The following is a 15,892-nucleotide window of genomic DNA, read 5'->3' as shown; positions in this document are numbered from 1 at the left end:
CAGCTATAAAAATAATAATAATAAAAAAAAAAAAACAACCAAAAAAATCCCCAAAAAACCAAACCACATGATTAGGTCTGATGCTCTGCTGATGTATTGCAGGCTGAAGGAAAGTTAATGGTATAGTTAGCCCGAGCCTGGCTGCCTTTCTTTTCTCATTTTCTAAGCTGCAGCGTGGCATAGCCTTTAGCCAGCACAGCAACTCCCGACTGAGAATGCATTAAACTGAGCAGATGAATGGCAGCATTTTAAAGATAATCTGATATCCTGGACATGCTTGTGGGTTTTAAAGAGTCCACATCAGATAAAAAGGACTACTGGACACTTGAGAGCTGACATATTCTTCTAAAGAGAGGGGATGCTGAGAATTCAATTGGGCCATAGAGAATATTCTAAAAAAAAAAAAAAAGGCATCAAAAAGGGCAAATGTATTTTTTAAGATAATCAAAAAGATAAAGAACAGATATATACAAAATCAAGCCACTCAAAAAATATACTCAACTGAAAAGACACTTGAAAATAATTGTAAGAGCAACTTAATACCGGAATAATTAATTCATTACAGACTTTCCTCAATTAAAAACTAATGCCCTTTACATGTTAGAGATTCAAAGGGAAATTAAACTTCAGTCCTTTATTAATAAAATTAGTGTGTTGCAGGCTCACTAAATTGAGGAAAGCTAACTCAAATTTCACTTTCATACCTCATGCACACACTTTTATCACAGACTCAGAGGACTGGAAGGGTTTATATGAATTGATTGCAAGGTAGCAAATATAGTTAACACTGTGCTTTCATGTTGCTATTTCTAAGCTAAAGAAAAATAGAGCTACATTCCAGCCAGGTATTTCATCAAACAGCCCTTTTCCCTTGATTCAATGTCTGAACAGTCTTTTATAGAATTAACCAAAACTCAGTATTTAATGAAAGTTTTCAAAAGCCACAGCTAAGGTTAAATACAGCGATTGTTATTTAACTGCTCCTGTATTAGAGAAAAAATTTGAAGTGTTCATAAAAATGATGTGGGCTTGAGTTCAGTGTTTGAGCCAGCTGCTGCAGGCAGACACACACACACATTTGAAAAGATATCAAGCTGACATGAATGGCATTATTCTACATTTTATTTGGGGGCACAAGCCTTAGACTGCATAACCCAGTTGTAAAATTAAACATATCAAAGGGTTCTGCAATATAGAAAGTACCAGAATCAACTATGTCTTCTTATTGCAAGATGCATTCCCAAGGACAAAAGTGCTTCTAGCCAGTGTCTGGTAGGAAAAAAGAAACACAGATTGAAATGTTTTCTGTATCCATAGGAATACTGTAGCTCCACATGCCTCAGGTAAAAAACCCAGACCTCTCATGACTACCAACTCTGACTACTATATCTCATGGATGTATTTGTTATCCTTTTCCACAATTCTTAGTTTACAGTTAATTTCCTCTGGGTTCAGAGGACAAATAAGGCTGAGAACATGCTGTGCCCAGGAATGCTGCTTTTCAGTGGCAGCCTGAGGAAGATGGATAACTTCCTGTGAGACATGGCACCACAAGTCCATTCACAGCACATTAGAGAAGGGAATCTCTCATGCAGAAGGTTGTAGTGCTCTGCTTGTATCAAAAGGTTTCTAAAGTTCACAAGGACCCTTTGCTTTCCATATTCTACAGCACACAGCGATTATACACTCCACCCCTAGGCCTAGGACCCCATTATTGGACTGCTATAAGTATTAAGAGATCTGAAACACAACTGCTGCACACTGCATGTGCTTTTGGAACTGTTCATATCTTGGTGAGCTAACGATGGGAAAGGAAGAGAAAAAAATGTATAAAAGCCCTTAACAGATGTGATAGAATTTTTTCTTGATTTTATCATATCACTTTAATAAAAGTGATTAGATAATAAAAGATAAACCAGTTTTTAATGTTAGACAGCATCAGCACAGCAGATTCAGACTCAAGAAATGGAATCTCTTGGAGATGCTGGGATATCTTTGAGTTGTAATTAGCTGGGTAACCCAGCTGCTGAAAAGTCATAGTCCCCAAATACCCATTAACAGATATTTTCAAGGACTTTTGCTTTAGTACATAAGCAGACTTTTGTAGAGACTTTTTCATCTTATAAAGTCATAATGTTTAATGTAATTTTCAGAATACTATTCTACAGTTCCTGAAAACATTCTGAAGTATGACATATGACCCTGACAATTTCAATGGAATTTAAACTTTTTTGTCTTTGTTCTTATCCCTGTTTTCTTTAACTCTTTAAGTCCTTTCATTTTTCTATTCCATTATCATAGCAGACTTTTCCAAAATGCTTTTAAAAGTTTTGTTTAAATAATGAATTTTGTTCCTTGATGTCTTTAGGCTTTCCATGGAACCAAAAAATCAATAAAACCTTCTGTAAAATTAAACATATTCCAATAAAGTCTCAAGAAAGCAGCAGCAGAAGTATATTTCAACAATTCTGAAAAACTACCCTGCCTTATACTTTGCTTGGTTGAAGATATGGCTAAGAGGTCTATAAGCAGAGTTCCAAAATCCAGAAAACAAGTATCAGAAAATATACCAGTTAGGCTCTTATAGTAGCCCACATGTATAATATCCTTGTACAGACAAACATAGTTACATACAAGATTTAATGGCTGAATCAGTTAAAGAATAAACAAATAAATGGGGAAGTAAAAAAGCCAAAACAACTCCAGAAAAGTTCAGTCATAACTGTGAGGAAATTATAAAAAAAGTCAGTGAGGTAAGAAGATCATTAATGGCAACCTTAAATATACAGATCTATAAGTTCTTTTTCTAAGAATCCCAAATTAATTGCAATCACTTTTTTATGCTGTGTTTGTTATTTAAGCTGGTGGGATTTTGGGGTTGAGTGATATTCTAAATTTTTTTTTGGTGATGTTTATTAATGCAAACATTTGTGCTTGCGTCCATTTTTTAATAATGTGCCAAAAGTGCTATGGTTCAGGCATATACAACATATATATTTTTTCATATTTCATTCCTGATCTGGAAGAAATGATTTTTATCCTCTTTTAAGAGTCTTGAGTTTTGTCCAAGATATTAAGAAATTGTGCCATCACGTCTGTTTTCACAGAAAATTTTGTAATTTATTTCAGCCATCCAAAAAGCCATACTGAGGTGAAAACCAGCTTTCAAATAAATGTAGTATACTCAGAAGTTTATAAAAAAAAATCAGATATCATGTATTAATTATAAATTCAAAAGGAGTAAGAATGTTCTCTTTGCAGTTATTTTCAGTGCAATTTCTCCAATAAATGCAAAAGGTGAAAGTTCACATTTCCAAAAGAAATTTAATAGTTAATAAAAAATACCTCATTGTAAGTATGTGTTTTATCCAAACACATACATTCATACTCAAATTTTATCTCTGGAAAAAAAGTACTGAAAGTCATCTTCATGGAAAATATAACAGTAACTTCTGAATGAAATTTCAACATCAGGATTCATTTCAGATCTTCATGTTCTCAACGGGACTATGCCAACCATATTTTTTTTATAGTTCAATTCCTTGTGTATTGGATGCTAAAGAGTGAGAAGAAAAAAAAAATCATGAGATTATCTGCTTATTGTACAAACAAAATATTCAGAAACAAAAAAGGACCAAATGCTACTTCTAACATACAAAAACACTGAAAATGGTGGAAGAATTTGTAGCAATGAGTATGCAAGAAAGACATTTCTGCCTCTTAGATATTAAAAAAAGGTGATCATATAGTTTTAGTAATTGAACAAGGAGACATTTATTTAAATTTCATAAAGATTAGTTATTTTGACCACCAGGATTTAACATTGCAATCTAATCAATTACCTCACCGTGTTCCCAGGTATCAGATATTACATTTTGTGCTGACAAGGGGAAGTTGTATTTTAAGTATCCCCACTCCACCAAAGTACATATTCTTTTCAAGTATTTGAATGTCAAACTCTGGCTTCTGCCTGGCAGTTTTGCCCTTGAAATCCAATCCTCTCAGAAGTGCACGCCAGAGGAAAGCCTTGTGGCTCAGGGAGGCGTGCACGTGTCCAGCTCCAGAGCAGATCCATAAAGACAGTTCTCCACCTCAGTACTCATGCAATGTACTGTTCCTCAAAATTGCTTTTCTCTGTGAGCACAGATGGGCAGACAAATCCATTTGTTCTTTAGAGCCTCCATTCTGCCCGGGTTTATCAGGCATAGGCTCACCCATGCAGTTCCCAGACCTACATATATCATAGTACATATATTTTACTGCAGGAACTGCCTGCTCACACACCCCGCTGACTGTAGTTTTTGTTCTGCAGCTACATTGAATACAAAGTGTGTCACAATGATTGCTCAGTCAGTTCTGGGTAACAGCAGCTCCTGGAGCTACCAACAATTATATACAAGCCCATATAGCACATAAATTAAGAAGTCTTTCTTATATTCTTTAAACCTCGTTTACTTGCAAAACAAGAAAAACAAAAAAAGAAAGAAAAGAAGAAGAAAAAGAAGAAGAAAAAGAAGAAAAAGAAGAAAAAGAAGAAAAAGAAGAAAAAAATAAGAAAAAGAAAAAGAGAAAAAGAGAAAAAGAAAAAGAAAAAGAAAAAGAAAAAAGAAAGAGAAAGAAATTATTTGAGACTTCACGAAGTGAAGTTATAGGAAGACTTAAAGCAAAGAGTTTCTCAGTCACCCGAAACTCTTACTGAAATGTCATGGAGTTCCTGAATGCAACACAGAGAAATTCTGCATTATGGATTATTGAGGTCAAAATGAGTACCATTTACTATAGATACTTTTTTTTAGATATATTCATATGTACATTTAGAGCAAACCTTGGGCTACATTTAAAAAAAAAAAAAACCCACAAAATTTTAAGATCTTCAGCAGCTGTTGTGATTAGATAGTTTTTCTGATCTATTGCTACATTTAGACCAGGATGGTTTATTACCTTCCACCTTTCACTGACGGTTGGCATATTGAAAAATTTTTTTCCATCTTCCTTATTACATGCATCAGCTTAAATGATGCAAGTGTTGAAGTGAAGAGCTGAGATTTTTCTGATAATGTGATTTCTTGAGACTGTACAATGTTGATATTAATAACTGTATGATGAAATTATACAGCATGCTGCTCATTGTACAGAGTAATGACAGGAGCTGTGGTGGTCTTGTCAAATTTCTTTACTTGGGAAGGGGAAGAAACTACAACCTCTGCACTTATCTATTCTACACCAAGGTATAATCTGGTCTAGCAGAATATGACCCAAAATAACAGTGTTACAGTTTAGTTTTAAAGGGCATAGTCAGGATGACTCTAAAAATATATATTCTCTTACATATGTAAGATCTTTCAGCAGTTAAGATCAACCAAAAACTGAATAGAATAAAAAGTTGTCACTTAAAAAATAAGATATATGCATACAATCTGTGAGCACAGACAATTTTTCTATGATTCCAAAGAGTTTATATTCAGATCCTCTCCATCCCATAATCACTTTTTTCCTTTGATTTTTTGTGATAGTTTCTGATAGCACTTTTTGTTCTGAGTTATTCATTCCACTAATTCAGCAATAATTTCCTTTATTAACATGTGTCCTTAAGAGGCTTTTAATTAACAACATTGACCACTTGTCTCAGATTCACTCAAAGCTCTCCACAGGTGCATGAAAGGGAAAGTACATCTAAGCACCAAAATCAAGACCATTTCCTATTTTCTTATTTGCATTAATTCTTCTATAATGAAAAAAAACCCCAAAACCAAAACAAACCCCCAAACTTTGCTGGAAATTCTTGGAAACATTTAATAGAATACACCATTTTTGATGGAGAAATACAGTAACTGGTGACCTTAAGACTAAGGAAAATGCTGCAATGTTGAACACAGGGGTGGATAAGAGATAGGAATTCCTTTATATTTTTATATCCATATAAAATATTGCATAGAATTAGTTTGTTTAATTCAGGAAACTTGTCAAGATTAGCTAATTCCAGCTTTATATTGCTAAATCACTCAATGAACTAAAATTGAATTAAGTTTTTAGCTACAAAAACATATGCAAAGTTTTTATTTTTTTCCCCAGAATGAGATTATGATTATGTATCATCTTTTCTGGGAATCTCAACCAAATCCAAGCCTGGCAGCTTAAAAACTGACAAGAAATTGTAGCCTCATTTTCTTCAGAACAAAAGAACATTCTCTGTAGAGGTGCTCTGAAATGTGGCTGAATTTTTCCATTTTGAATTTGGCACTCCTTCATTCCCTGGTAAATTCTCAAACTGCAGTTAGAGATGTAAAACAAGAAAGGGGGTAGCAATAAAGGGGGTAGCTTGCTTGTATTAGAGTGAAATATTGATTTAGTAATCATGGCTAAAATGAGCCACCAGGAATCGTCTCCATACAACCTGGGGAAGCAGAGGCAATTTTTTGAAGGCTTCTACAAGAACTTGGAAGCTAGAGGACAGAAAATGCCAATAAACAGTTAAAAAAATCTCAGAAAACCCAAAATATTAAATTAATACCCTACAATCATGCATAAAACACAGAACAATTGGGCCAGATGGATATAGCTACCTACCTTGCGCTGGGAATCCAAATATCAAACAGCTGAAATCTAAGGGCAGCCCTTCAGGCTAATCAGAATCTGATCCCATGATCTGAAAGTCCCTTGGCAGCCAAATGAGAGAAGATGAATGAGGAAAGGAGGTAAAATTAAAATTAAAATATAAATAAAACAAGCCTTGGATAAGAGTTGAAGGTTTTGAAACAGAATTAATTGCACTGATTGATGTAGCGAGTTTTCAGGTTGCTAGAGAGCATTGATGTTGTGACTGTTGATAAATGTGCAGAAATTTAAAGCATTAACCCACACCACAACCGCAAAATTTATTATTTTTGCACCTATGTGATTTGGTGCATCCAGGTAAAAAATTTTTTCATTCTTCCTCTATTAACTTTACTAACAAATATCAGTACTCTTACCTTGAGCACAATTGAGTGTTACTAATTCTTTCTAAATGGAACTGGTCTTTTTTTGGAGTACTAAGAAGTACTAAGAGTAAAGCACTGCAGAGTGCACTCCAGTCACATGGGACAGATGTCAATAACATCTCTGGAGAGAATTTTCCTCTGTATCCCACGAGCAATTATTTCACTACCCTTTGTTTTCAGAGTTCAGCCCTCAGCCAGTGGGCAACTAGGCACCATCTATTGCCTTAAACTTGCCCCTGCATGGACAGGTAGCTGAGGTGCCAAGCAAAATAAATAGCTAGAAACAAAATCCCTGTGAGCATCAGAGTTCATCAGTTAGAGTGTTAAGAGGCAGTGATAGTCCTTTCTGGTTTGCAGGCAGACGTACTGGCTGTAGCCTAAAATCATATGTAGATCCAGACATATTTCTAGAGATGATCTTGTTCTTTCCTGCCTCTGAAACTATCACCACCCTGCTTGAGCTGCTTGCTGAAACCAAGTCCAACAGAAGCTTTCTCTTGGATTTAGGGATAGCATAAGAAGGACAATAGTTAGCTACAAACTGCTGCTGTGAAGTGTGAAGTATTTTCATAACTGTCATGCTTTAACCCCAGCTGGCAATAAAGCACCACACAGGCACTCAACTTCCCTCCATGTTAGGAATCAGAAGGGTAAAAGTGAGAAAACTTGTGGGTTGACACAAAGACAGTTTAATGGGGAAAGCAAAAGCCACGTGTGCATACAAAGCAAAACAAGGAATTAATTCACTGCTTTCCATGTTGGGCAGGTGTTCAGCCATCCCCGGGAGTGTAGGGCCCTATCACAGGTACTGGTGACTTGGGAAGACAAATGCCACCACTCCAAATATTCCCGTCCTTCTTCCCTCAACTTTATATGCTGAGCATGGTGACATACATTACGGAATATCTTTTTCGACAGTCGAGCTCAGCCGTCCTGGCTGTGTCTCCTCCCAGCTCTGTGTGCACTGCCAGCTCACTCACTGGTGGGACAGTCAGAGGGAGTCACTATCTGCAAGCACTGCTCAGTGATCCCAGCAACATCCCTGGAAATACTGGCAGTTTCCAGCACAAATCCAGCACAAATCCAAAATACAGCCCCACTACTGCCCCACTCCATCCAGTCAAAATCAGAACAATAAATACATTCAGAATAGCCCATCTGTGCTTATATTTGTCTGTGGCTCTTTGTCTATGTTTTGACATATATTAAATTTTTTTCTTATATAGATATATATTACCATATCTGTATAAGAAAAGAATATCATTACCAGAATATTTACCATATTCTCTAACTATTTCCAGAAATCAAAGACACCACAGTTGAACTTATTACATTCCAAGACAAATTTAATTATACTCTTGAGCTTAGCTTTGCCATCATTTAAGTGGAATTGGTAGAGCTATAGAAAAAAAGGAGAGAAAAAAAATTAAGGCACCTTACTGAGTAGGCACAATATATTAATACTTTTTTTATTATGGACATAACTCCTTATGAAGTTCTTATCTGCATTAGCAGACCCATGACTAAAGCATGATGGAATGCAGATGATATAAATCTTCTAAAAGAAAATGAAAATCTAAAAGAAAATGAAAATCTGTTTATAAATATCTATTATTTTTGTTTCCAGACTGTTTAATGCTTATTCATCCAGTAACTCATTAATTAAAAATGAAACTATAATAAAGTGACAGGATTTCATCCAAGTCCTCAAAAAATACTGTTATTTTCTGTGAAGAGTTTTCTTTTTTTTTTTTTTAAAGGGAAGTTCTACATAAATTTTTCTAGTTTCTGAGTTTTTCCTAATTGAGGTATTTCTGATTTCTAGTGCAAGAATGAATCCAAGAAGTATAAAACTCAGAGGCTTTTAACAAGACTGGATAAAACCTAGCAGGAGGAATATGAGGAAGTACTTAGTAAGTTAAATGCTTTATTAAAGGTAGAAGAGTTCCCAAACCTCCTGGTAATTCATCCTTGGATAGTTGCATCTTCCTCTGCTATAAGACAGAATAATCATTCAGTATTCAGTTCAGTTGTCCATCTAGTTATTTACATACCACTCAAAATACATATGTGTAGACATATAAATAATAAGGTATTAATATCAAGATTTCCTTTTAATTTATCCCTTGGCCTGAGTGGGGCTGAACAGGTTTCTTCAGGTGCCCCATGGCTGAGTGTTCATTGCTTACCCTGTCTGAGCTCAGCTCTGGGAATACTGCAGGAAAAGGAGCTGGCAGCCCCAAGCAGTCCCTGGGAAATATTGTGGGACTGTGAGGCAGCTATCACACCTTCCCTGCAAGCAGGGAGAAAGCAGCAATGCAAATGAGCTATAATAAATCTATAGAGACACAAAATTCAGGCGGAAGAAATTGTCGACATCATTATTTCTCCTGCCATTTTTACCTTGAGAACCAACTGTGTCATCCTAATGAAAACATCAAAATGTTGCATGGAGAAATAATTTTAATGTCCCTTTCCCTGATTTTGCCCAGAGAAGATTGTGGTATCACCTTTAAAGATGAGGGAAACATTAAAAGAGTGATAAGAATATCAGAATAAAGAGGAAGATACCGGGTATGACTTTTTTTATATGAATTTTTTAAACATATAATTAGTGAGGCTTTTGCATATTCATTATTCAGTTTAGACTATTGGGGTTGTTACAGTTCATTGGAATAACAGGAAAATCTTTATCCACATTTCCTGTTGTGAATATCCCAGTTCAGTGTAACTAGAATTCTAAAAATTTTTAGAAGTAGTTTTGTAGTTAGAAAACCTTGGATTTATTTCTTACACAGTTCAAACTACAAGAATATTATCAATTTAATGATGCCAAAGTGCTCTATGTTCAGAGCTCCAGTGAAAGCTCTCAGGGTTGCCTACAGCACTGAAACTTTTGGGAGGACAGATGTTGTTTCTCTGTGAAGGAGTTTGATTTGGCCCATTAAAATAGGTGTGAGAAATATTGTCAGGAGAACAAAAATCAAAGCAACATTCCAGCTACAATTCTGGACTTTGTGCTTTGATGCTGAAGAAATAAGGTTAGTGTTACCACAAATCAAAGGTACTTAATTAACTCCTGCTTTTTATGAGGTTGCTGAGGCAAATTTTGCAATATAGTTTTAAACATCATTAGCTTTGTGACCTTAACATTAATGTGTCGATACACAATTCAAATTGCATTAGTGAACTGAGTGAACCCTGCTGTGGAAGTCTATCTTACCTCCCCCTTCCCCCCCACAAAGTCATTATTAAAGAACACATGAAGGCAAGTAGGCTTCATGCAAAACTAAGTTTACCTGTGATTTATACCACACTTTTAATGCTTCCTTCATGCCATAAAAAAACATTTGATACAAATTGGTTCAGGCTAGTGTTTCTGGAACACAACAGTACATCTAAAGAGAAGATAATGCAGCCATGGGGAATTACCTTTCATTTATGAGTGTAAACTCTTAAGAATAGAGCTACTATATTCAAGAGTTTCAAAGGAAATCATTTGATACCAGTGTGCATTTTAATTGAAATATTCCCATAGAAGTACTAATTTTGCAACTTAAATGACCTGCCAGCAGCATTGCAAGGAAAAAATAATTACAAGGAAAATTATTATTATAATGATAGACACACACCTGTTATTTTACACTGCCAGGCAACCAGCTTCATTAAAACAAAAAAAAAAAGAAAAAGAAGCACCAGTGGGTAAGAGATGCAAATAAACATGGTGTGTTGATTGCTTGAGGCTTGATGATCCATTTATAGGTTCGAGCGCTTCATCATGGAAGGGAATGAGTAATTTGGCTAATGCATAGAGGATTTCAGTATACTGTGTTCAACTGCTCATGTGCTTTGAATACCTATGTGTCTAAAAAATTATTCCTTTGATCATTTTAGCCAGATCTTACAGTTTGGAGGATAATTTTCCATTATCTTCAAAATTTAGTCTAGCTTCAATACAACAGCTTTCTGTTAAGATATGAATATACAATGTTGGCAACTCAAAATCTTTCACCTTGATATCAGATTAGAAAGGGCAAGAAGGTAGTAATCAAAGGAGTAGAAATACATAAATACACATTGTGAAGTCTACCCTTGTTACTTCAATATGTAAATTGGGAAGGAAGACATAGGCCATGTTGTGGTAAATTAGTTTGTCTTCTCATCTGTTATATTTGTTTTGGCAAGGCAGGGAACAATAAATACTTGCACTGAAGAGAGATACAACATCATACAAGGAGAAGCTGTTTTCATTTTGTGGGAATAATCACATGAGCACATTTTTACTTTTCTTCACCCTACCCATATACTATTTTCCCCTAATTTTTTAGCATGTCAATAGTCTTAATGTTTTTAAAAAGTTGTTCTAGCATAATTTTTGTAATAAAACAAAGCTTTTAAATACTATTGCAGTCAAATGCTAAAACCAGTGCTGATGCCAATTGTAAAGAAGTCAACACAGAGTCCAAGAAATAAAGCAGTGTGAATTACAGAAAATGAGACGTGATGTACTTTTGTAATTTTCCTTTCCCATGACTACTCGAGTATTAGGAGCTATTTCCTGATTAATAATTTCAATAGATGGAGGAAGGGAATAACAGATTATCAGAGAATAAATAAAACCCCAGGGTTTATATCAAAGTCTAATGGAGTCCTTTTCTAACCTGTCCTTTAAGAACTTTTTTTAATGAACACTAACTAAAGATAATGATATGACACCTAATATGATGGAAACAGCTAAAAATCACTTTAGTATATTTTCAGATTTATAGAATAAAGAAAAAGAAATGAAGATTACTATAAAATAAATAACGGTCCTCCATGGTTAAATGTTCACAAGCGTACCAGTTCTCCACAGATCAATTCTTGAAAATCTGTATTCTGGGAAAACCAAACTCGAGAAAAGGTTTGAATAACTGGTGTTAATTCCTCCCCAAGGGAGAAATTGTATTGCACACCACCCATGGATCAACCTAAAATGGTTCTCAATCACAAAGTGACAACTCTACAGCCACAGATTCAGGACACTGATAAGATTTCATGTCTTCAGTTATCACACTCACTACTTGATTTGCTAATCTGAAACCAGCCCCTTAAATTCTTGACTAAACACTCTGAGCTCTTCTCAACACATGCCACCTGAGCCTGGGTTTTTGCTTCTGGCTTAGTCAAGCTATTTTCTTCACCTTGCTTCTCTGACATCTGACATCTTATCATAGGAAAGTTTCCATGGCAGCCAGTATAAGGCACAATTGAGCCTTGCCATTATATTTGATGGGCTTTTTCTTTGGAGCTTCGATCCAGACTGCAATATCATTTGTCAGGAAACTAACCAAGAGATCAAAAAGAGTTTTGGGCATTTGGAAAAGATTTGTGCTTTAGCTGTCCTCCTCAATCAACAGGAAAAAACTTTAAAAAAACCACCAACAAACAAATACCAAACAAAACACAAACAAAACACCCAAGCAAACAACCAACCTCTAAAACAAACTAGGTGATTGCTATATATGACTATAAAATCTTTATTTACAAACAATATACCAGTATATTATATTTTTTTGGTGCTATGCGTGTTCAAGAAAAAAAATATTTCAACCGAAGTCTTGGAAGTTATAAACCTAAGATGCTAAGCCATCTTTAAGAGTCTGTAGCTGACTAAGTGAAGGAAAAAATAAAAGAGGCAATGCATCTGAAATACAATCCCTCTGCAAAATACTGAAGGGAGGAAGGTATCTCCTGCTGTGATAAGTATCACCCTCCAATAAATACAAAACATAACTCCCCAAACAAAACCCCACAAACAAATTCTCTACCTCGACAAAATCTTCTTGTTCATGGATACAACAATTTGCTTAGAGTAGTGAAGTAAATGCCTAATAAGAAATTTATTCTGTAAAATGCATTTGACACCCGGATGGTTTTGGGATCACATAAACATACAGAATGCTGTACATATCACTGGGCATATATAAAAACAGCTGTGAGTTTCTTTCCCCTTTCCCCTACATTAAAAAAAAAAAAAATCTCCAACTCACAGCTTGATCATAAAAATTGGCAAGGCAGAGAAGATAGTCGTGAAAGACTGGACTACACAAAAAAAAAAAAAGAAAACACTGGTATAAAGATGAGATTTATTTCCTCATCTGCCTGTATGTTTTTCCTCCTAGGCTCACAAAAGCAGTTTGTCCACAGATTACCCTCAAGTTTATTATCCATACAAAGTTTTCTTATTGTTCGTCTTAATGATTCATCTGCTTCATGACTATACAAAACTAAAATATAATTAGCGATGAGTCTTATGCTGCAGGAATCAAATTTACTCAAAAAATCAATTTCCCTGAAGCAAAATCACAGAACCAACCACAGAATTTTTAAGGTGAGAAGTGAGCCCTGGAACTCCTGCTCAGGAAGGGCGTTCTAGAGTTTGCTACTCAGAATTGTGTTCAGGTGGCTTTTGACTATCTTCAGAGTTGGACACTCCAATCTCTGGGCAACCTGTTCCAATGTTCTGTCACCCTCAAAATAAACTTTTTTCCTCATTTTCAGGTGAACCTTTCCATGTTCCAGGTTTTACCCATTGTTTCTCATTCTCCTGTTGCTGGGCACGACTGAGAAGTGCCTGGCTCCAGCCTCTTGGCACCTCCCTTCAGATACTTACAGACATTAAATACCCTTTCAGTCACCTTTTCTTGAGGCTCAGCCATTCCTTTTAGTTGAGTTGCTCTAGCCCCTTAATCATGTTCATAATCCTCTACAAGACTTGATCCAGGATCTTTATGTCTCTCTTCTAGGGAGGAGCCCAGAACTGGACCTATATAAGGAACTCCTATGGAATAAATCTGTGCACATTCTCTGCAAGCTACAGAGAATATACCACTATTCAAGGTTTGAACAAAAAAGGAAATTAAGCTGACACCATTGCCTTCAGCTTTCTCCCTTCTTTGAATATCAATGAGTACACTCCTAGAGTTTCATTATTCCCTTGGCAGGGCTTCCACTACCATTTACACATGAATAATTTCTTTTTTATAGACCCAATATTGTTTTGTTCAAAACACATTTATCATTACGGAATGTGATACAGTAGGAGCAAACTGCAAGCGCTTCTCATCAAAGCTGTCTTTGCAAAACAACTGCACATGAAAAACAGCCAGTATGTGAACCTGAAAAGCCTTGTTTTACAATTCACTGCAGTTGTCAGGGGCTTGTCCAGGATAAACTTACTTGCTCATGTGGTTGAGTACCGAGTACACAGAGTATTGTGAGGAAATACTGAAGGTTTAGGTTGAACTAATATCTGAAACAGAGATAAAATTACCCCTAATTAAAGTTTGCTATGAGCAGCATTTAATAGATGTTATTAACTAAGAGACAAAGTATTCTCTTACATAAATCAGAACTTAGGGGGTGGTTTATAAACAACTCCCCAGTTGCACACTTGCACTTTTGTGGAGGACGCACACCCACTTTAGCACAACTTTTTGACAGGGCAGATCTAAATGTGGACACAACCTTTCAGCTCAGACTAAGCTCAGTTACACTGGTGCAAGCCTCCCAAATGGGTAAAGGGAAAATAAAAATGGTAGCAGTGTCCCAAAGGAACAGATACAGATATTCTGCATACATCCTTGCATGCAAGATTATGTTCCCTGATTTTTGATGAAAGCAATTCTGAAAATGCTGTAGAATGTTACGCAAAGAGATGAACCGCAACCCCAGTGCGACTGAAGCACTGGTGAAAATGTTTTACGAGCTAGAAGAGCCACTATTTTTCCTCATATGGCCTCTGGCATGTGAAAACTCCATGGTTATTTTGGCTCATGCCCAGTGGGAATTTGGGAGTCAGGCTGGTGCTCACAGGGAGCAGCATTCTGCAGGAATGCTCCTCAGCAGCATGGACGAGGAGCACGTGTTGCATGTGACACTTCCAAGAGCAGAGCCACAGGCTGCTCAGCCCACCCATCCACTCGTCCTCACTTCTCCCAGCACAGTCTGGCTGTTGTTCAAATGCTGAACAAGGAGTGTGCCAAGAAATGTCCAGCCTCTGCTTGGTGGTGCCAAACAAGAGGACAAGAGGCAATGGGAGAAATGGATGCACAGGAAGTTCCACCTGAGCATGAGGGAAAAATTTCTTCACTGTGCCGTGACAGAGAGACTGGAACAGATTGTCCAGAGAGGGCGAGGAGTCTTCCTCCCTGGAGATATTTCAGAACAGAAGCAGTCCTGTGCCATGTGCTCTGGGATGACCCTGCTTGAGCAGGGAGGTTGGACCAGATGAGCCATTGTTGTCCCTTCCAACCTGACCCACTCTGGGATTCTGTGAAATTATGATTATTCTTACATCAAATTCTTTACATGCCAGCAAGACTTTTTTCCTCACTTTGCTTTGATTTCTTTATCAATTATCAACCAAAGGGGAATAATAAAAATAGTAGAAAGCATAGAAACTGCATAAGAAAGGATAAAACAAAGAATTTAGTAACAAAGAACCTACATACACAAACCTATGAAGCACTTTTTCTCAGACTGCACTTGTTCCAGAACTCTGAGTTTCTAGAAGACAACCACTTATTTTTTGAATTTCCTTGGTTATCAGGAATAACTAGTAGACAGAATGTTTTACAGTTTTCAATCTCTTGGCATCAGGTGTTGGCAGTCACATCCAGAGCTGACATTACACTTCATATTGAGTTGTCCTTTCTCCACAGGTGACCAAAGCTTCCAGGAGAGAGCCACTAATCAGGTAAAGAAACCATAGCACAAAGAAATCATGTTCAAAACCTGGTAATCCTGAGTGATGTTCTAGCAATAACCGGAAGAAGCAGTCTGCATACTGGAGAGAAAGAACAGGACACCTTTGATCCAGCCCAATACATAAAGAATCAGTCTTTGGGTCAGACTCCCAACCTGACCAA

Source organism: Passer domesticus, chromosome 2 (genome assembly GCF_036417665.1).
Source record: "Passer domesticus isolate bPasDom1 chromosome 2, bPasDom1.hap1, whole genome shotgun sequence".
Classification (NCBI taxonomy): domain Eukaryota; kingdom Metazoa; phylum Chordata; class Aves; order Passeriformes; family Passeridae; genus Passer; species Passer domesticus.
Note: the sequence above shows the minus strand (reverse complement) of the source record.